The sequence below is a fragment of the Saccostrea cucullata genome, unplaced genomic scaffold (genome assembly GCF_032062105.1).
Source record: "Saccostrea cucullata isolate Sc308-1 unplaced genomic scaffold, CSIRO_AGI_Scuc_v1 ctg902, whole genome shotgun sequence".
Lineage (NCBI taxonomy): Eukaryota > Metazoa > Mollusca > Bivalvia > Ostreida > Ostreidae > Saccostrea > Saccostrea cuccullata.
In genome coordinates this window covers 63,470-84,064 of record NW_026931814.1, presented here as the reverse complement: position 1 = coordinate 84,064, position 20,595 = coordinate 63,470, and the positions used below count along the sequence as shown (strand labels likewise).

General features: G+C 34.3%; 1 protein-coding gene across 7 annotated transcripts in view; it reads right to left on the bottom strand.

Annotated features, from left to right (window-relative positions):
* The window catches only part of LOC134233573 (tripartite motif-containing protein 3-like), a 29,084-nt gene extending 11,941 nt beyond the window's left edge, over window positions 1-17,143 (bottom strand). Inside the window, exons 1-3 of one of the 7 annotated variants that reach the window (XM_062715542.1) lie at window positions 17,049-17,143; window positions 15,080-15,189; window positions 12,041-12,093 (exon numbers count right to left, since the gene is read on the bottom strand). The gene's annotated coding sequence lies outside the window, so the exon portion shown is untranslated. Of the gene's footprint in view, window positions 1-7,829; window positions 7,854-9,024; window positions 9,143-12,040; window positions 12,094-12,988; window positions 13,011-13,151; window positions 13,424-13,641; window positions 13,898-15,079; window positions 15,190-17,048 lie in introns of those variants that run through there. The other 6 variants (XM_062715545.1, XM_062715543.1, XM_062715544.1 and 3 more) reach the window with 6 other exon arrangements.
* Window positions 17,144-20,595: the final 3,452 nt, after the last annotated feature.

Genomic DNA, 20,595 nt, shown 5'->3' with positions numbered 1-20,595 from the left:
CGTAGCCTTCGATCATCAAATAGCCTATGTAAAATTTGCAACAGGTGATACTATTTACACATGTTTTATGTATTGACAGATCTTGGCAGAATTACAAACAGAAATAATTAATGTTTGGTCAGTATGGAATAATTGATTGGCATGATAAACTGTTCAGGAAAATGTGAATACAGTGTACAACTTAACTTCAGCTCTTCAAACCATCCCTAATCCAAGCATAAATCAAAGTACTGAAAGTACTGTTAGACAGAGGCTTCATGTATGAGAGAACACAAAAGAAATATATATCATACATAGCTGTAAAGAGTGTATTTTGAGAAATAATGTGTGGGTTTTTTTTCAATTCAACATTTTTTTCAAAGGATACTCCAATATTCATGAGGTTTTTGGGATATTATAATTTCATCTTTGTAATGTAAACTTCGCCATGATTAAAGTTCACTGTTTTTTAGATGAGCATCTTCGCTAGCCAAGGGATTCCGATCCGATATCTACTCTACAACCCTTGGCAGATTTAGTCCTATCAAACGGGAACTTTGATTGCGCCGCCTATCGCCGTAAAGTCCCTTGAAGCTCTTTAATATTTGTCTGATGAAAATAGCTGTAACATATGAAGATCAATATGACGTTTGAAACAATATGGCGACCTCCATGTGGAATATATTCCAAATAACTTCATACAGCTGTGGGCTGTGGGCACACCTCAAAAGTGGAAGAAAGTATCGTTCTTCTTGGATTTTTAATCAAGAGTTTGACGCTACTTTCTACTTGTTGCCGTATCAATTATTATCAATGAGCCGTGACATTTGATTGGCTTAAATTCATGCATCTAAAATGCGGAACACGGACTTATGTGGTCCTTTCAATAGTTCTTGAAAACATATATAATTAAAAGAAAAAAATCAAATTAATTAATCCCTTGTTTTTTTAAGCATAGATCACGTCCTAACTTTCATCCATTGTAAATATTCCTTTTATTTTGTGCATAAAACATAAACAGACTTTAATTCAGCCGATAATCGTCGATTAGTAAAAACCTTGCGAAGACTCGGACTTCGCAGCCAATCAAATTCGTTTGCGCGAGTTCTAAAATTTTCGGCCAAATCTGCCAATGGTTGTCAAGTAGGTATCGAATCGGAAACCCTTGGCTAGCGAAGATGTTAGATGAGATACTTTCAATATTAAACCTTTCAACGTAAGAAACAGTTATTGACTAGGCCTGGTTAACATAAAACTTAGACGGGCTAACTTTTTATCACAGTCTCACTTAAAGAATATATAGTGGAAAAGCGAGACTGAGATCAAAGGTGAGCTTGTCTAATATAAGTTGTATGCCCCCAGGCCCGGTTTGATGAATGTAGGTCTAGTATGTTCTAGTCATGAGCCCACTGGCGGAATTAAAAGGGGCCCCTGGCCCCCTCCCTTTTGAGTCCAAAAATAATACACAATATTTGATAAATGAGTGTTTTAATTGCGACTGTGGGCCCCTTCTCTGACCTCAAACTGGCCCCCCTTTTCCAGAATTTCTGGATTCAGCAATAGGCCTCAGCCAGTCAGGAGTTTCCATATTTCAAGATATCTTATTTATAGGTCACATAGACCTACTGTTAACATAATTATGACATGTAACAGCTACCAAAATCAACAGTTTTCGGCCTTATTGTAATAATGTTATGATATGAGCTAACATGGAAAAAGAAGCAGCCAGGTAATTGGACATGAACAACATGATTTAGTACAGTTTGTCTTAAACCTTTGTGATACAAAATGGAGTGACCTAGCTTTATGCAACACAGAATTTTCTTTAAGTAATAACATGCAATAAATGTTCGTTCCAGAACACAATTTTTGAGTGGAATAAAATATACTTTCTTACTTAAAGTAAACAGAACAATAAAATTCATAATACTTGCTATTTCACAAGTTTAAATTGTTTTTGGAGAACTGGGGTATTGCTTACAATAACAAAGATATATCTTGACAAATTTGAAAACCAATATTTCTGGAATTATGAAATGTAGTATTTTATCATATGACAGATTTAACCCAAAGAATGTAAAAAAAAAAAAAAAAAAAAGTTGACATGAATACCAATGATCAGAAATACATGTAATCTTGTATATAAAAAATAATTAAAGTTTGAGATGTGAAAGAGGTAAAACACAAGTATCAACTGCAAATAAGGATAAATGATATGACAAAAAGACAACTTAATTATTTCAGAAGATATAATTTTTAATTATTAATTAGAAAATAATGTGATAAATCATGTAAATCCTATGAATCAAGATTTGGGTTGTACCCAAAGGTCAAAAGTTACAAATGCATTTTGATCTCAATGTCAGAGTTGCCGTTTGTTTCTCTCTTATCTAATGTGAGGGTTCCCTTAAAGGCCGGGGGCGACCTAGATTTTTTGCCACCTGGTAAAATAGGCGGCGCTTATCTCCATCACTGTCAGTGCTGCTGATAAGAACTGCACTGAGCTGAGACAGCTTTGTTTACAAATTACCGACAGTGGGAATTCCATTCCATTTTGTGTGTAAATATAAATAAAGAAATGAAATCTGTGTGTACTGCAAATCTCTAATTATTCAAGTTTAATTTTAATATATACAACATTTACTTATTAACACATAAATGCAGTGTATAAACAGTTAAGTTTTTGCAGATAATCAGGACTAAAGTTTCAAACTAATTAAAATAATGGAGTTTGATTAAAAGTTCTTACAATTTGGGATATTTACACATGTCTCCTTCAAATAAAATCAATTACATCAGTTTCTTCTTTTAGCTTTGAAGACACTCTTCACATATCGTGTCCAAATATTTTTCCTAAATGAGAAAGTTAATTTTTTGTAGTTCTTTTTACCCTTAGCACTTCTTGGCATTCGGTGGTTTGGTCTCCAAACAGATGTATATTCTCTGTCCACGTTTTCATTCCAATGACATACGGCCAAATTAGATCTTGCTCTGTACATGTCATCAGAAAATGATATTCTTTTGTCCTGGTATACATTCATGACATTGATGAAGCTTTCAACATAAAATGTATCATGACATAAAATGTAATCCTGTGGATGCTTATAAACAGTAGAATTTTTTACGACCCCTAGCAACAACTTCTCGGCACACGGGTTAGAAATAACTTTTCGAGGTATTTCATAGTTTTGATCCATTTTGCACCTGGAGGACGAATGACAATTTATGTGATTGTTCTTGTAATGTTCTACTATGTTCAGTAGAAGTTCTTAAAGTTTTGAGGTTTCTTCATCACAGTTTCTAATGGCCCAGTGAAAGTGAGTGCACACTGGCTCCACTTTGTCATCAAGTTGAGATGACCAGGTTTTTCCCTCAAGATATGCTGGCCCAGAAGATACTTTTTTCAAAGAAGACTTAACTGATTTGACCGCATGCCAGGTGTCGTTTTGATTTGTAGACTCACATTCCTCACGAATATATTTATTAATTGACAGATTCCTGTCATGAGTATGAATTCCTACAGTTACATTTTGATCTTTCAAATGCTGGTATATTCTTTCCGTTCCGAGTTTTTCATGCGGTTGTGACACTTGATCATCTGATTTCGTTACGTGTTGACATGATAAAACTTTGTGTGTATTGTCCCCAATAGCCACTACGCTGGAATCTTTGGCATTTTTGCGCCAGCCATGTCGTGCATCAGTCATTATATTTATACTATCAAGATCTTCATATGATGCCACTTCCTCCAGAGTTGCTGTGTAGATGGAGTCTTCATACTCCTTTTGAATGTGTTTTTTAGATTGATTAAAAAACTTTTGCCTATCCTGTTTTGATATTTTCCCAATACCTGCTCCATCGGCAAATCTAGTGTAGTGTGATGGAAGCATCCCGCTGCATCATAAAGAATGGTTGACACGGTTATTTACCAAATATTCATTATTGGGCAAATAAGGAGATGATGACCACAGAAACGTATGCCTACACCCCTCTTCCTCGCATTGAAATTTGGTTGACATTACATGTCCTCTTTGTTGCACTTTCTTCATTTTTAAATTCCTTGAACAATTTTGACCATGGTATTCCGCAATTTCCACAAGTCTCCTCAAAGATTCTTCAGCACACAAGAAGAGTTTTTGATTCACATCCTTTTTCTGAACTTTTATGTAAGGATTAGGAGCTGGAGATTTTTCTTGGGCAGACTGTGCAACATCACCTTGGATGTGTTCCTCATTTCTTTTCTCACTCCAAAGAGAAAAGAGATATTCAATGACTTGTAGATTTCCAACATGTTTGTTCAGTTTGCCCTCTAATTCACTCTTTAGTTTTTGCAAATTTTCCAAAACACTGATTTTCTTATTTTCATCTCCCGATAATTCAATTCTGAAACTTGGTGTTCTCTTTCGTTTTTTCGGTGGACTAGACATATTCATTTTCATTCGCTATCTTTGTTTTGAGGTTTTTGGTTTTTACAAATAAATGGACAAGATACTAATTCTTGGAATATACTATTATTCTTTATAAAGGGGCGTTGGTTTACAAACATGCATATTTTTTTTTCTTTAACTCAACAAATGATGCTGAATTGCATATATGAACACTTTATAAAAAGTCTGTATTTATGTTTGAACATTTTTTTTTAAAAACAACTTAATTTTTAGATTTCTACATCCAAGAAGCTATGTATCTGCAATCTTGACACCCCTCACATAAAAATGGTCAGACTTGACACCTAATCCTATCTGTAGTTAGCACTTCCCCGCCAAAATCCTGATCTAGCATCTGAAAATGACATAATCTGACCTTTCACTGCAGAGTTACAGAGGCACATTAGGGTTTCCTAATAAAGTTCTTTTTAAAATTTATCTATCTTAAAACATTTTAATTAAAAAATAATAATAATCACGAGTATGTAAAACATTATAATACATTTGTGCAGCTCTATACACACATATGTGGTTTGTTTTTCTTTCTGCATGTAAATATTAAATATATCCCGTATGGTCCTTTTGATATGGTTGGGCTTTCCAGTGTTACATGTGTAAATGTGTTGCCATCTTGGAATTTGCTGAGTACAACATGGAGGAAACAGAAGAGAAATCTATTTTAGCTATTGAAGTCACAGAAACTCAGAGAGAAACAATACGCCATCTATTTGCACACCATAAGTGGGAATTCAATGAGGTTCCAATCGAGGACAATGTAAACCAGGTCCAAGAGGAGCAGAACAATGATGATGTTGCTGATTTTGTTATAAATCAGAACGATGAAGAAGAGGAATGTGTCCATTGTCTATGCCGTCCATGCATAACATCGGAAACCAACCGAAATGTGGTGGTTAGAGGATCCGGAGCCACCAAACAGAAGTAATTCTCAGAGGAGAAAGGACAAATACAAAAGATTCTGGACTATGTTGTTCCATAGAAATGTATGGAAGGATCCGAGATATATTCAGAGGAAAAGAAATGCCCTACGACAGGATCCGTGGAGGAAAAAATTACATTTATCACAGGAGGGACCTTATGCCAAAATGTGTTGTGAGCCTTGTGAGACATTGGCTACCTAATCCCAATGATCAGCCATACATGGGACATATGTGGGAGTGATTAGGAACTCAAACCTGTGTTAAAATATTTCTTTTGACTTGTGAATATTCTATTTTCAAATAATTAAGTGACTGGAATATACTTCAATATATTAGTTGAGCTATCTTATCACTTGTTCACCTAAGGTTTGTATGAATAAAACATTAATACAGTAACTGTACATGTATGTTTCTTTTTCAAAACCTGTGTATTTACTATTCATTGACAAAATAAAATGTTTTTTCAGTCATTTTTTCTCTTTAGATTATAAAAATCACAAGTGAAAACTATTTATAGTATAGTAATACCACGCAGAGCATGTGCTGCAGCACATGGCTACAGCCACTTCCTGTGTAAACAAAACACTGGTTATCTCCGCCTACTTTGTCAATCACTGAGAAGAAATTCAAAATTCAGTGCAGCTTCAGAACTTTATTCCTAAATTACTCAAGATATAATTTTTTTTCAACTATGAAAGATGGACACATTATTCACAATCAAGGTGGCTGCTTCCATGCCAAAAATTAGAATTTATTATGATCAAAAAAAAGCATATTTTCTCAAAAATGCTTCTCAAATCTGAAAGCTGCATAGAAAGTTGAATTTCCCCAACATTTTTCGATTGGCTGCCTTTTATATCCGGGCCCCGGCCTTTAAACACTCAAACCGCTGGTAAAAAGTGTAAATCTATTTTCATGTGTTTCCTTAAATTATACGGAATTACAAATAAAGAATCCAAAAAAAACTGTTAATATTCCTACAGATAAAAATACTATGCATTTGTTCATTCATCGATCCTTTTCAGATTAAAAAACTCCATAAAACCTATTGATGCAAGCGTCAAAAATCGGCTGCAAACCAATTTATCGGCCCTTTCAAGAAGAAATTAGAAAAGGAGTGAAAACGAGATAACAAATCAAGCACAAAAAATTCCATTAAAACTGAAATGCTTGATCTATTATTAAAATATCTGAAATTTATATGTGCAACATAAAAAAATTTGCATGCGGCATTAAAGGATTTTCTTCAATACATAATACAAGTACATCTGCGTCTCCAGACTTAGTTTGATACAGACGAATTCTGGTGGAAGTTTTTACAATTAAATATAAAACTAAAGTTAAACTTATATCTTTAACTAGAAATAGTTTTTACTTTAATAAAAGAAGCAATTGATAAGTGGGGTTTCTCGATCACTCTCCGCGGATGTTAACCCCCCAACTCCCTCTAGATCCGCCACTTCATTTCTTCTCGTTCTTGTTTTGGTGTGAGAATCAGTGGGAAAAGGCTCGGCATATTGTAAAACACGTTTTATCATCGTCTGTTGGAACAAAATCTCCTAATATTCTGTCTGATAAAAAATAAACAGTATAAATCACATTCTTTGTTACATATTCCGTAGGAAATGTATTTACATACACGTCATTTTAAAAATATTAGACAAATCCTGTTTATTTAGAAAAAGTAGAACTGTTTGTTTATACTTGTATGTGACGCGATCTTTGTTTTAGACTATGCCTAACCTTGCGGTCGGTGTTACTAAGAGTCGATTCTCAAGGTAATGAAAACAATTCCACCGATAGATGGTGCTTGAGAAATCTTTCCTGTTTACATTCCATGGACAAGACAATCCCTATAACCGGAGGCTGTAGGACAGCCTCCGTCTAAAAATGTAATCTCAAACGAAATTTGGGTAATTAAATATCATCGTTCAGTTAAACTTTTACTTCATAATCTCATACATAGACAGGTGGTGCCATGTTTTTTTGTGAAAACTCTATGATCAATTACATCTATAGCATTCTATAGCCATTTCATTAATCTTCCCGTTGCTCTAAGAGGAAAAATTTAAGGTTAAAAAACCATCAATTTACTTCACATCAACTTTATGGAATCTTAACCCCCGTCCCCTGAAAAGTTTATGGCATATGTCTTCTCTCCTTGCACCCGACTATCATAAAGCAATTGAAAATAATCTTCCTCTAAACACCCTCACAGTCCAAGAGTAATTTATATTTTTTTGCAAAATAACCAAGAACAAGCATTTTCAAATTTTCAACTTGTGAAATTCACCAATGCCAGATTGTTTGGGCCCAAGATAAACATGGCTTCTATTAACCATTAGATAACATCAATTGCATCATCTTTGATCAATTTTGTCTAAAGCCAAAAATGATGGGATAGGTAACATCTGCAATACATTTTGCAATCTGCAAGCAACAGTTTTTAAAATGTATATACAACTCCTAAAAGCTTTCACCATACCTTCCAAAGATTCTATTCCATGCACATTTCACTTAAATTTAAATCAAAGCTATAGTTCTCACACAAGCCTTCACCTGATTTCTTCTGGTCCTATCTATTTCTGCAAACATTTTTAACAATTTTTCAATAGCTTATAAATAACTCTCATTACATAATTCTTTATAGTGTAACTCTGCAGCATAAGCAAGGTGTCTACCATGACTTATCCAGCAATGATATAAAGCTATTTAACCAAAGCATGGATATCTCACAGAGCTCACAGCTCAAGGTTATAAGTACTCAGAGCACAGTACTAAATTTGCAGCCCTCCATTGGCAGGTGGTTGGTGTCTCAATATTGGTAAAAAATTCTTAAAGGGACATTCTACAAACAGACAGACCAGTTGATATAATATCAACTGACTGATATTTGAATTTCATTTTAATATTTTAATGGTACCAAATGTTTGGCGCACTGAATCCTTTTCCACTGCAGTAAATATTTACTTTTGTATGGTATCAGCAGTGTATGACGGAATTTATCGATACAGAGTATCACATGATAAAATACGGTATTTCAGCATAAAGAAAATGAAATTAATGTTGACTTGATAAAAGTCACGCATGGATGTTACTATAGAAAAGATACAGGTAACTACACTGGAATCCTAATATCAACTTTGGAGAGTATCTGTACTTGAACAAGAAGTTCAGTAGCACAAAAATGACCTTTCAAATGCACTTCAAAAGATTATTTTCCACACTCATGGCCAGATTGCATTTTTTTCTAACAGAATTTACCTGGATTAAACTCAAAAAGAATGAAATTTAACTTCTTGTTCCACTGGGACAATTTTATTCCATTGTACTAAGATTAAAAGTAAAATTGAGTAAAAAGAATACTTTTCAAACCCAGACAAGCCTATCACACAGTCTCATCTTTAGCTGACTATGACCTCCAAGGTTTCTTTACCCTTGTGTGTCATTGAACATTAGTCTTTCCTATAAATCCAGACACAGGATTTTCTTTTTCTTAAAAATCTTTTTTTTTTTTTTCAAAACAGTTACTCTATTCAATTTCAAATTCTTGCACTGGTATTTTGTTCTTGTTACAAAAAAAACCTCAAATGATTTGTATTCTTTAGTTTCTTGATCTAAATTTTTTTTCAGTTAAAATACTCTCAATAAAATATGGAAACCATCGGTGTCTGATTTACCTGATAAATATAATGACCAGCAACTTTAGGCCAAAGAAATCCCCCTTTGTCTAGTCTGTTGTGAATTAACCAGAAATCCTCAACTAATGAATTTTCAAACTGACTAAATCCCACACTGTGATCTTCATGCACTGATGCTGCAGCGGGAACACCACACTTTTATACCTGCAGGTTTGTTGTGGGTCTTGAGGCTCCATGCCTGGAGGTCAAACTTTATCTCCGCTGTTTAATTACTTCTCGGGTTGTTTTATGTGTGATGAACTGATCTGATAGAGCCAAGAATACCACTCTTTGGAAATCTGCTCCATGCATAAATTTACTGATGAATAGAACCACCTCTTAGTACAAATTTAAGTATGCTTCAAGGGTGGAATGCCACTATTTAGAGGCAGGGAGTGTAAAATGGCCAGGACAGTTTCTCCTGACATCAGTTAAGCCCTGTTAATGGGTATCCAGTGTGTTTATGAGCTGTTGTTTAGTGGGGTCGGGAGATATAATAACAGGATTGGGAGGAAAGGAGGGACCATGTGTACTAAAAATCACCAGGGACTGTAATTAAGGAAGCTCACAATGGACATGGCATCCAGTCATTTAACAGGAATTAGCTGTTTATGTCTATCTTTCTTTTCATCTTTTATAATTACTGTTGCAGTAATTTCCTCCATGTTTTAATTATCTTTACAATCTGGGAAGCAGCATATCCTGTTCTTCATTGCTGACTGCCCTCACTTGCTTTAACCTTAAATAAGAGGTTCATGGGCCACAAGGCTCACATGAGTAACTGGTCCCAGCACATTTTTTTCTTTTTGTTTTGACTACACACATTTTGGACCGAAATAGCTAGATATGGAGGATTTGTTCAAAGTTAAGTAAATGCAAAATTGGAAAGCTCCAATATCAATAAAATCAACATGGTTATGCTCTATACATTTGGCAACTTAGAGTTGCTCAAGTTGATCCTTTTATAACTATATCTATAGAAGATCTCTTCATCATCTAACTGTTCAGGATTTATTGTTCTTGTGATTGGACATCAAAGAATCATTTTGTTAAATTAAGTTTATACATGAAAAAAATAAGGAATCTACAGCATATGTACATGTATATGGAATATGTTTTTGCAGTCATACATTTTTGTATCTTTGGCTTAATCCATTCTATCATCTATATACTGACATGAAATCTCTTTACTATCAATTAATCTCACATTCCACTTGAATTCTTTTTATTTTTGGCTGAAGTATTTTTGTTTATCCATGGAGGTCATCCTTTTAGTGATGATAGCCAGCAATGACTTTGTGGCCAAACTGTGCCAAAAACTTCTTGGCAGGCTTAGGATTGATGGGGCTACATGTTCCTCAAACTATTAAAATGTATTTATCAAGGTCAGGACAAGCCTTTGTTTGATAACTTTTCAATAACTTTGTAAAAACAAAAAACACTTCCTAGATATTCTTCCTTCAGCAAACAGGTCAAACCATATCTTTTATTATAACTGACAACAAGGTCACCCCATTCACCCTTTCTTGTCAATATCAATTATTAAGTCATTTTGCTTATTTATAGAAATGGTAATTAAAGGCTGTCTCAATTGTTTTGTTTTTTTGGAAGATTACAAAATTTTCCTTGTTTTCCAGGTCTTAAAATCAAGGTTAAACTGCAAGAACCACTTAGTGCAGAAATTAATGGCCCCTCACTTCACAGGGCACTGACATTCTTATGGACATCAACATTCCCTGTACATGTTCAGTAAATCAAATGCAGCCTTTGTCTTTTCTGATCAGAGCCTGGTGTACACGTCAAATGACTGTAGCCAGTGGAACCACAGCTCCACTCAGCAAAAATCTTATCTCTGCCATTACTAAATCATTGTTTCAGTAAGGCATTGATGATCTGTGCTTATTAAACATGACTTTGATGAAGCCCTATCTGCCATAAAGATTAATGAAGTACTGATCACTTGGTTGATAACAACTATTGAGAGGTCTGTAAATTTAAACATGCTTGAAGGTCAAATTAGATAAATATCAACCCATATTGCACAAAAGTTCAAGTAATCTAAGAGAATACAGTTCAAATGGTATTACAAAACACAGACCTGAAAAACACCCAAAACTTAGTGAGAAGGGCGTCTTTTAACTCAAAAATAACCAAGAAGAATTTCTTTTTAAATAGAATGTACTCATTAAGCCATGTTATGGCTCATCATAGCTGACACATATAGCTGATAATAAGAAGAGTTCTTCTATCAGAGCTGACACTGAGAGCTGATAATCTAATGTTTAGCTTCCATCTGATGACCCCTTACGCAACTGGAATTCATGTGCAGGGAGTGCTTATTGATTATATAACAAGTGCAACACAAAACTTAATGAAAACTCCCTCATAAAGTAACTCATAATGACAGCTCCCTGAAGAAATCGACCCATGGACTTCTACAAGCAGGCACCAGAAATTTCAAATCTGAAGAGTTTCCCAGAGGTTCAGCATGTGCAAATCTATAAATAATGGCTGCTTAAGATTCTAGGAAAGTCTGAGATGCTGTTCAAATATTCCCTGAAGAATTTTGTAATTCTTCAATTAATAGAAAGTACAAAACAGATGTATTAGTCAGTGTGATCTGCCAAAGAACACAGAGATACAATGAAGTCATGTGGAGGCACAGACAGACAGATAGACAGGTAGATTTCAAATTTATAGTAAAATAAGTGAATCAAGCCAAAATCACACAAGAAGAACTAACAAACAGATGGAATTCCTCCATGGAATCATCAATCAAAGCTATATTCACAGATAACCCAGATCTTTAGAGGTCTTATTTCTCAGAAGAGTTTGCAGTTTATCGTCTTGCCAGATATTAGTTGTGGGTTTACTTATGTAATAGTTATTATGTAACAGGTTCAATAAAAAGCTTCATAGATCCACCATTAGCATAACACAAAATCTCTCCTTTACCTTTACCAATAAAATCGGTTTCCTCTCAAAATAATAACAGGTACCATAAAGGCATACATACCTCCCTAATTTTGTGTGTCCTTAATCTTCTGAATACTTGGTTATCTTTAATATCTGAAAATAAAGTTGGATTTTAGTAATCCCTAGAAGCACATAACTCTAAAGAGTGTTGTTGTTAGATTGTTGATAAACAAATTGATCTTTTTAAATTTGTTGACTTTTTGCCCTGTAGGGGCTTTCAGGTGAAGAGCACGATTTGTTATTGAGTGGTTATGGGCTTAATATTACAGGTAACTATTTTATTGCCCCCGCTGACATACAGCTGTACCATACCCTTACTACTGATCAAAGTGACACAGGCACATATCACATAGGATTTTTTACTTGTACTATCTGAGCAATGCAAGCTACAACAGGCATTTAATTTCACTCTGCTGTGCGATGCATGACAGACCCAGAATGTTTGGAGTCATTCAAATACAAGGACCATGTGACAAATCAATGTGCGATAATTTACAATTACTCCATGATGATAGACTGTCCTGCTGAATTGGCAAATAATCATATATCTTCACACAAAAAAATACAGAAGTCTGTGCAAATATGCAATTTATTCAATGAAAGACACTCTCAGTAATTATTTAAATGGTAACAAACGATCCCCCAAAATATCATAAACCATTATCTTTGGAAGTCCCATATGTACATATAGGAAATATTTATTTGTATTTAATGTAATTCCATATTCTTATATCCACCAACCATATCAGTGAAATTACTGATGTGTGAAGAAAGTTATTAAATCAACATTAAATTTGATAATTCAATGATGGAAGTTTTGGAAGATGAAAAATTATAATTTTTTATAGTCATTCAATGAGAAATACAGACTATGAACACATATATAATATACCTTTTACTGTTCATGGGTAACTGAAGAAATTGTTGTAGTTCATGTGTGTGAAAAGTTTAATGCTTATAATGAAAGTAAATATTTTTTAACACTTACAGCCTAATAGAGCACAAGTCCTTTCTGGAACCTAATATCCTGTATGGTATATCCATAGTAGATGTATTAACACTCAGGAAGGTTCAGAACTGACACTTACTACTAAACATTTATAGTTACACTGACAAAGAACACCCCAGATCAGCTAGCATTTCAAGGTTACCTTCAAAACTTCTAAAGGTGACATTCCATAGAACACACTAATGAAACCTTTTCCCACTCTCTACATTTCAATATGCAGCGTTCTTGCAATCTAATGGTATATCCTTGGTGTCAAAATTCACCACATTAACAATGGGAGGTAAAATAGTACTGACTTGCCAATTAAAACTTGATATCCTTATGTGTATCAAACACGACTGACAAAGACCTGGCTGTATCTTGATGATAAACACTCTAAGCCTTTGTTGTTTTACACTGACACATTGACATTTGACCAAGGTCCTGAAAAGTCAAGGGTTAAGTCCCTTTATCTTAGTGAAACCAGGATGAGAAAGTCACTCTCAGATCATGGGTATGGTCTGCAATCTTTTATCTGAATATCAATTCAGGCTACACAAGTGATAAAAACTGCATGTGTGTTTCTGCAGTTTAAGCAACTACCAGCTTATTTCTATAAAACTTTTAATTTACTTCCCGCCTACAGTACACACTGTAAAAAGTGACAAACCCTTGTCCCCTTACCTCTGTGGTTCAGACTTTCTGGATAAAAATAGTCCACAGTATATATGTTTTATAATGGCCATACAAGTCCATATCCTACTAGTCTACTTAGATTATGATCCACATTAAATCAGAAACAAAAGACACACAGACAGGAGGAAGTTTGACTCATTGTAACAAACTTGACAGTATATATTTGAGTAAGGAAACTCAGTATCAGTTAAAGGATCTAAACACACATAGATTGTACCAGTCTCTCCGGAGCAATAGTTTGTACCAGTCTCTCTGGAGCACTACTGAGTGTGCAGGAAGGAAAAGGAATAGTGTACAATCAGAGCATAAAGAAAACTGTAGGAAAATGACACATTTCCTCTGCAAGCAATGTCACAAAATATATCACTAAAAATTTTTCTTTTTTAATTTGTTAGGTTTTTTTATATGGTGGTGGTAAGGGGTGGGATGGGGTGGGTGGGGGTTCTAACTATTCTAACCTAAGACCAGAACCAAACCCATCTGATATTTAAGTTGTGTGTACCTGTACAGAAATACTGGATCCCTTTAAAGAAACATTTCTAAACATTTTATTAAGAGGGACAGTTTGATAGGGGGTGGGGTGGGTAGATACATAATGATGTCAAAGTAATTTATCTCATAATGGGTGGGTCCTTGTGATATCCAGTATTTACAATCAATAAACACACATGCCATGTGTTGCTATGGATCCTTACAATAACCCTTAAGCCACCTATTTAACAAAAGATCAAGTTCTGTTTATTTAAGATAATGTCCATTTTACATTCAATTATAACATATTTTCAGACACTGAGGCTGAGTTTATTTATTTATAGTGTTGCTGCCCCCAAAGGGAATGCCATGTTGGTCACTTTGATCCCAGTTTGTAATTAAATCTACTAAACACAGGAAATTCACAATCTCTCAAAGGATTCCTTAGTGGGATTATATGATTATTAAAAGCCTCTGAAGAAATTAGACTAGTGATCATGAAATGCAACTTCAAGCATTTCACACATTCGTAAGTCTTGTTATTAGTTAAAGATTAAAAAATTCTTTTCTCATAAAGTTGCTAACATATCTCCCACGAAAGGGGAACACTAATAAACACATTAATATTAATCCTCGTCCTGTGGTTTAACACATCAAATACCTTCCAAGTCAAAACAGCCAACATTTACAATATTAACTATACAAACATCAACAATGCTATGTAAAACAGATTCTTTAAAAAATTCAGAAATTATCACTTTTCTTTTTGAGGGGTAATTAAATTACCATAATTTAGGCTTTCACCTTTGACCTTGCATATTTAACACAAATAAAAACAAGTCATTGTCTTATTAACATTGTCAGTAAAGACATTTTTCAGATTCACTTTTCCATTACATAAAAGAATCATTTTTTCCATGTTACCTTGAGAAATCAGCTGACTGGTTGGATTATTCTGATTTCCGCGAGGCTTCCTCTCGGCTCTGTAATGCCTCACGCCACCACCAACAAGCAATCACTGAACTGACACAGGGCTAAAAATAGATTAAGAAAACACCAACATGACTAATATAGCCCCGATAATAAAATATATAATCCTGGCCTAGTTCTTTATCATGAAAGTGTGAGAAATTACCTTTATTTTAAAGTGACCCCAATGGCCACACCAGGACAATTTGAATGGGATAGTAGGATTTCTAATTTGTCATGTTCAGACACATAGATACAATTATAAGAAATGGTTCTGTACTTTTCTATGCATTATGATATACAGGATGTATATACTTTAAATGTCCTTTTTCTGCATGCCTAAACACAGGTCATAACGAGAAAGGCATGTCTTTGATATATCAAGTGGATTTGTATATATATGAACATGAACTTGTCAACCTAGTACATGTATTGAACTTTTTTGATAGACATGAACTTCAAAAGACACCTATTAGTCCAATTAAAACCTCTAGACTAAAGATTTATGACATTCCATCTTATATTTTCACAGTAATGTGATATTGAGCATTTATATGCAATTTTTATACATCTGATGGTTAGGTATAAATATACTTTGTGTGAATTCTGTGTCTGACAAACAAAATGATGGCTGGAGATGATTTTTATTAAGAAAAAACAATGTAATACATAATATACTTTGTGTGAATTCTGTGTCTGACAAACAAAATGATGGCTGGAGATGATTTTTATTAGGAAAAAACAATGTAATACATGTACTAGTATTGATTGAATCTCGATTTTTGTTATATTTTGTGTCCACTATACCGTGCAATAAAGAACTGCCATTGCAACTGTAAATGTATGCCATAAGTACCGGGTATATAATAATTGATAAAGACACTCTGGGTAATTCTGTATACTCTGATGGAAATCTACCTGGTATATGTGATCGTATTCAATGTGACATAAGCAGGCCAATAATTCTATGCCAGATTTATTTATATCTAAGTGTTACAGTGGGTCAGCTATATTATTTTGAGGCTGCTCCTTTATCATCTGATGGAACTTTAATATCTGACCCATAGTAATTATTATTTATAAGAATTAGGTATGGTGCATATAAGTTTTTAACATAAATTACTGCGGAATTTGCATATTCAGTGCTTGTGATGAAAATTTCTAGCATACCAAGAAAAACTAGCATGGACCTGCCGAACTTTTTGTCAAAATAAAGTAAGTAGCCACACTCTACAGGATACAGCTTGCAGTGTGACCAACACATGGAATCTTGTCTGGGCCAGGCACTGAACAGTAAAGTAGACTGCATGGTCTTGGTGGAAGCATTGATTCCTGAGGAAATTACACTTCAAACTTGAACATTTTCTTCTTTGACACCTGAGATGCCTGCCTTTGTATCCAACACTTATAAAAACACACATTTCTAAAGTTGGCTATCTTATTTCTTCACAGAAAAATTAAATACCCACAAACAGTTTGCAAAGGGGGGATATTAAAGTGAGTGACAGGTGTATAGAAATAATTTTTATTTCCCCAACATAAGAATATCCAGAATATCTACCACAAAGTTTTTAAAATGCTGACAGACATGCAATTTTAAGATTTCATACAGAAAACATGTTCGATTATAAATAGAAAAAAGATGAATTCTGCACATAAAAATCAATTCTTCAAAATGTGACAATAGAAAGCACTTGATCAGAACTAGTGCTCCATAACTTCCCCTCCTACAATGACAATATTGAGGGTGTTCGGTGTATTGATATCGTATGGTTGTATGCTGTTATCAATAACAAGTGTTAGATATGACAATGCCAGGAGAGGAGACACCTGCTCTACACAGCACTCCGAGGGGTGACAAAGTGCCCTAAATATTGTAAAACTGTAAACATGTTGCCTGTTTGTTCAGAGTCTATATACAAACCTACAAGCTGTTGATCTAATGTTTGTCTGTCAATATGCCCTCCACAAAGTTATGCAATTTTCTTCCCAGTCCACTTTCTCTATAATCCAAACAACCTGAAACATAAAGAATGACATCGCTATTAATGAAATGATCGGGCAATATTATCAACGGGATATTATTTATAAAACTGCAGTTCCTACAATGCAAAGTTGTGGAAGTTCTGAATCACCACTCTGCAGCAATATCGATCATTAAATGCTGTGAGATTGGAGTCGGCACTGAAGGAAAATGCAAGTTTGACCTGCTCTCTTCTCTCCCACAAAAATCAATCGAGCTTTGTAATGTACCGCATGCAAAACAGATCACTTCAAAATCCGGTGCATATAGACTTTTTTTTTGGAAAAAAATCTATACTTTAAGAATATGGAACCCCCCAAAAACATGAATTACAGTGTACGTGGCAATCTGCTCTTTTATTTAAAAACAGAACGGCACATTTTAGGAAGATAAAACAGTTAAACTGTTTAATACCCATTCTCTGTAACCACTTAAACATTTGTGGCACGCATAGTCACAGATTTTTTTCAAATTTGGCTGGAAAGTACCACCTTATAAACTACTTCAAAAAATATAGTTAGATCATATGAATGTTGATATGGAAACGGTGTCTAAAGTTGATTTTTCCTGAAAAAATGCAATATTTGGGAAAGTTTTTTAATGAAATGCGGCTACTTCAATTCATGTTACTCACAGAAATGAGAAATATAACATTTAATTTTGAAAGGCATGTTAACATCTTGTTGGTATTCCCTCTATAAATATGAGAATTCTTTGATTAAAATAGCAGACATTAACTTTGAAATTGAATTATCTCCCTTTGATAATTGTGAGCTCTTCAGTGAGAAAGATAAAAAAATCATTGTACACAAATGACTGGAAGTTGTTTACATATTGTCAGCATACAGCTCTGTATGTCCCGGAATTCAAGTAAAATCAACTCTTTTTTCTGTTTATTTAATGTGCATACAAATTTTAGCCTTTGTTTATATCCTACATGCAAAAGAATAATTTTGATATGTGAAAAATGGTGAAATGTACAAGCTAGACTACATAGTACAGGAAATCAGCTCTGTACATAAGCATTAGTCTCAAGGTCTAAAGAGTTTCAAAATGGGATTCAAGATAAACTTGAAATATCAGTATTACAAATTTTTTATTTAAAGAATCACGATCAGTCAGAGTGATATACTGGATTGATTGATTGATTGATTGTATACTGTTTAACGTCCCTCTCCAGAATATTTCACTGATATGGAGACGTCACCATTGCCGGTGAAGGGCTGCAAATTTGGGCCTATGCTCGGCACTCAGGGCCATTGAGCAGGGAGGGATCTTTATCGTGCCACACCTGCTGTGACACGGGGCCTCGGTTTATACGGTCTGATCCGAAGGACCGCCCCATTTAGTCGCCTTTTACGACAAGCAAGGGGGTACTGAGGACCTATTCTAACCCGGATCCTCACGGGAAGATATACTGGAGGATTGCAATTAGGAAGCAAATGAGTTTTTAAACTGAATGTTATTATATAGAGACTAATAATTTTTTTAAAAACTGAAAATGTCTTTGGCTGAAAGGAAAAAAAATATACTGAATAATACTTACAATTCCCATCCACAGGTCGTTTTTTCAGCAATAATTTTTTAAACCCATGGTATAATACGTATCTTATATGGGTTAGAAAATTGTTACCTATACAATTCCCCCCCCTCCCCTTCCCAAACCGTGACGGAAAAGAGTTTGGACATTTTATTTATTATTGTTTTTTTCTTTGCTCTTCAGACTTTTTTCTGGGAAGAAAAAAATTAAATTTTTTTCTTTAAGATCATCTTGGAAATAAATGATATGTCCTGCCATGAAAATAAACCTAACTTAACCCCCCCCCCCTTTCTGGATCAAAGGTCGTCCCCTAACCAATGGTAAACGCAGTCAGCAGTCATATTATGTAAATTTAAACAGTAAACAAGTATAAAACGTTTTGTTAACCAGTCAAAAATATACTTTTGATGATTGGGGTAGTTGCATAGAAATACAAATTGCGTGTGAATCAAATCTAAAGTTAAGGGTTTATCATACATTATGATTTAAACTTATACATGTAGCAGTACAATTAATATGAAATCTGTCTAGCAGTATTTTATTAATAATGAAAATAATTTTCGGCGCCCCCCCCCCCCCCCCCAAAAAAAAAAAAAAAAAAAAACAAAACAAAAACCAATTAATTAAAGCACAAAAGCAGATTATTCAAACAGGTCCAGCAGATTTTTACAACAGATTATTATTGATTAAACTTTGGAAATAGCAGATCTTTTGCGTAGATCCAGGCATATTTGAGTTGATATATTTACCATCAACATCGCTAAAATCTCATTTTTTAAGAATGATATTGCAAAGTAAATTAGATTTTTCCGCCCACTTCTCTGAAAAAAAAGTCACTGGAAAACACATTTTGACTGTCACTTGAAAAGTTCGGATTGTTAAATATGGTTTAAAAATATACATTTAAGAGCAAGGAATGAGTTTACTAAAACAACGAATGATGTCTTTCTTGCTTTAGCGCAATTCTTTACATACAAGAAGTCTTGCACTCAATATGGAAAGTGTATAGTCATTCAATATTCTTAATTGCCTACCTTTATATCAATAAAACCTGAAAACCATACTTATATAAGCATTTTCACATTATGCATCAAGCTAAAGGGAGAATGTAAAACCAGTTTCAATAAAAAACATTCAATATACGGGATAGAGGTCAGGATACAACATTACAATACCAGTATTCCGAATACCCGAGTATAAATGCATTATTAACAAGCTAATTCAAAGAATATGTGTCCCCTGCTTAAGGAGATAAGAATTTGTGTAAATAAAGAGAAGTGTGTGTGGGGGGGGGATGTCGGAGGGTGGTGGGGTAGGGGATGGGACACTTTAAGAGGGGCGGGTGGGACCATAAAGAGTTATGATATAAAAAAGCTTAACTAAACGCTTTTTGAGATACTAGTATCGCTCGGAAATGAGAGGTTTACATACAAACAATGTCTTTTTTTTACCTTGACCCTTTGACCTAGAAATAAATAGGGGTCATTTTACGCCAAAGCAAGTTGTGGTATAAACTCAAATTGAAAAAGATCGTAGGCTTCATAAGTTATCCCATGATAATAAAATGTTAAAACATACAGAAGGGGGATATTTATATAGACAAAAAAAACGAAAATAAATGCCTATTTTCTCCCAATTTCAAAGTCATTTACAGCTTAAACAGTGTATTTTATTAATATGTATACTAATATGTTTAACTTATTTGCGTAAAACATGAGAAAAAATCTACGTAACATTTAATTACATCCAAGATTTTTTTCAAAAAATGGTGATGCTTGAAAGTCTGATTTCAATGGAAAATTTCATCGACTTCTCTCCCCCCCCCCTTTATTTCAAGAGTTGGAATAAGGGATAACGTACATGTACTATTTAGCACTGGTATTAAAATAAGGAATCCAATACCACTGA